Below are 3,595 nucleotides of genomic sequence, written 5' to 3' on the forward strand. Positions count from 1 at the left end.
CCACTAATTGACCTCCCAATAAAATCCTCTAAAAAATAAACAAATGGACATTTGTTTCCACAGACAAAGTCACACCAGTCTTACATCTTACATAGATTATATTTAATGGATGTTCCTATTATTAAACACATACGAATAAAAAATGAAAACTCTATTACTTACAAATTTAGCTAATTTTTCATGTTATAACTTCCCTGTCCTTTATGGCCTTACTATCATTTAAAGTCAAAATGAACTTTTAGAAAATAAAAGACCATTTATTTCTAACTTACAGATAGAAACTACTTATTTTTCCAAAAGCACCCCCAATCTTTTTCAAAGTGTGTTTTATAAATGCCGTTTTGTTTGGAGCTTGAGAATTTTATTGTAAAATCTTCACAGCATATTTTCTCCTCTAGCTTCTCCACCTGGAAAATGATGCCTTGGGTCATAAGGTCAATCAGTAGTAATACTGGAAATAAATCACTGATCTCTTGAGTCCCTTCCTATGTTCTATTTAGACAAGTTAAATTTATAAAAATCATCTAGGAAAATTTATCAAAATAATTCCAAATACAGGAAAAATTGCTACATAGCATAAATCTGAGAAAAGAAAAGCAGCTACTGACACCAGGAGCTGGTCTGGCACACAAGTAGTTCTTGGTGCTCTCCTGTTGAATATAAATAATCTTACACCACCAACATAAGAGAATGCCACTCTGTGACCATAATGAACTGAGATAAAAAGGACACACTTAGTAATAGTGTCTGAACACAGAAAAATACATGGACATTTTCCAAAGCACAAAAATGACCGAACATGCCCCTATCCTGGCCAACATGAGTAAATGATGTTACTTTACCAATTAGTTTTTGCCTCATTTTAATCGCCCTTATTTTTAGATAACACATTTTAAAAGTATGAAGTCATAGAATTGCCTCCACCTCCTGACATCACCCAATCCAGAGTAAAGCCTAGCTTGCTTAAATCTTCTCCCTAATCACCTAAAACAAATGCAAATCCTATAATAAATCCTTTTGAACATCCACTGTATGAGGGTGTTCAAGACAACTCAGACTTTTGCTACTGATCATAGGACTCAGCATATAGTCATAGTGACAGCCAAAATGTATTATAGTAAAGGATACAAATCAAAATCAGCAAAGGGAATAGGCCTATGAGTCAAAGGCTAGAGGAGACCAAGAGCTTCCAAGAGTCTTTTTTGAGGGATGTCTCACCATACGCACTTAATTTCCCCAGTAATGAATTTCTCCAGCAGTGAGCTGGGAAGCTCACTAGAGACTGAGTGACCAAGGTTTTTATTGGAGGTTGGTCATGTAGGCCCCTAATGTGGCCTTCCATAGGGGACTTTCTGCCCCAGTCTGGTCCAATTAATTCAGTTTAGTCCTTGGTTTTTTAAGAAGACTGTCTGAATGTGATCAGTTCCAAACAGTTTTGCTTGTCCATGACACCAGATCATCTGCTTTGTGAGTGTGAAGGACATCTGGATGTGCTCTGCATGGAAAATGTAGCAGGATACCCCCTGCTGTCTCATAGTCAGCATGGTCAGGTGTGAACTTAGGCTCCATAGTCAGTTTGAATTCAAAACACTCTGAGCAACTGAGAAGATAACATTGGTGCTTTTATTGAGGGGAGGGAAGGTTTCAGGTACAGCTCTGAAAAACAAAGGTCTCTAATTTCTTATCCATCCACCCATCCTGAACCCCACTCTCATGTTTCCCTGGGTACCTGTATTTTTTTCTGGGTTATTATAAAATCAGTGTGTCTTATTCAGTAATCATAATTTACATTTCTCCCATATTTTCATCTCATCCAGATCATTCACCTGGATGAGTTTTATGAAAGAAGGACAAAAACATTTTCACAGAAAAACAATTTTATGTGACTTAACCAGATCATGTTCTGACCAAATCCTTAATTTTCAAAAAAATTCAAAGTGTGTTTATATAATGTTTAATCAATTTGTCCTGATCATTTATCCAGTGAGAAGCCACAAAAAGAGCAATGCCATTCTGGAGACATCTGTATTGAATAAACAAAGTACTTTACTAAGGTGTGAGTACCAAGAGAAAGGTGAGAGAAGTAGAGTCAGGCTACCAGTCTACTGTTGCAAAGTGCAACTAATCCAGAAAGTCAAACACTGCAAGCCATCAACATCCAGCTGTGGATTAAAAATGTTGCCTACCATATAAGTAAACAAAAGATGTTGCAGCCATCAAGCCATCAGCACTGCAGCCACCTACTATACCCAGAGGGGCTTCAGGATGGAGAAAAGCAGGATCTGGCCCTGGGTAGTTAAGATGAATAACAAAGGAATGATTTCAATTAGCTCAAACTCTTGCATCTTCCCATACATAGAAGAGCACTAAATTCATTAACTTGAGATGTCTGGTTTTCTTTAATTAACAGTAATCTGTTGATGCTCCGACTACCTGGTTTTTGTTGCAAAAACCCTTATACATCCTGGCTCCTCCCTTACCTCGTCAGAGCAGTCCCTCAGAGCTATCTGAGAGGCTGTCTTCTGGGCTTAAGTCCTCAGTTTTGTCTGCCAAAGAAACCCCATAATTCTCAACTTTAAGGTTGTGCATTTTTTCAGTCGACACAACCATCTCCACTAAAGGGTCAAATGTCCAATCTGTCATGAGTAGGTAGAGGAATCACAGTCCTGTGCTATGCTCTACTCCAACTTGCAGCTTTCAACTTTAATAACAAGTTAAGAATGCAATTATTTCTGTGTGTGTGATACGAACATACCTCAATAAGGTGGTTTCTTTTAAAAATGCAACTAGTCTCCGTGTAAGAAATAAAGAGTCATTCAATAGCTCAATTTTAGGAGGTCCCATTAGATGATAAGCCCTTTTCTGTGGGCATTTTTATGTTACCCAAATGGTGCACCCAACATCCAGGATATTTTCATAGTTGATGGCCCCACAGAGGGGTGTTCTGAATCTGCAACATGCAAAAAATCCTCAACAAAATACTAGTAAACAGAATCCAACAGCACATTAAAAGGATCATACACCATGATCAAGTGGGGTTTATTCCAGGAATGCAAGGATTCTTCAATATACGCAAATCAATCAACGTGATACACCACATTAACAAATTGAAGGAGAAAAAACATATGATCATCTCAATAGATGCAGAGAAAGCTTTCGACAAAATTCAACACCCATTTATGATAAAAGCCCTGCAGAAAGGAGGCATAGAGGGAACTTTCCTCAACATAATAAAGGCCATATATGACAAACCCACTGCCAACATCATCCTCAATGGTGAAAAACTGAAACCATTTCCACTAAGATAAGGAACAAGACAAGGTTGCCCACTCTCAACACTATTATTCAACATAGTTTTGGAAGTTTTAGCCACAGCAATCAGAGAAGAAAAAGAAATAAAAGGAATGCAAATCGGAAATGAAGAAGTAAAGCTGTCACTGTTTGCAGATGACATGATACTATACATAGAGAATCCTAAAGATGCTACCAGAAAACTCCTAGAGCTAATCAATGAATTTGGTAAAGTAGCAGGATACAAAATTAATGCACAGAAATCTCTTGCATTCCTATACACTAATGATGAAAAATCTGAAAG

This window comes from Balaenoptera musculus, unplaced genomic scaffold, assembly GCF_009873245.2.
Source record: "Balaenoptera musculus isolate JJ_BM4_2016_0621 unplaced genomic scaffold, mBalMus1.pri.v3 scaffold_84_arrow_ctg1, whole genome shotgun sequence".
NCBI classification, from domain to species: Eukaryota; Metazoa; Chordata; class Mammalia; order Artiodactyla; family Balaenopteridae; genus Balaenoptera; species Balaenoptera musculus.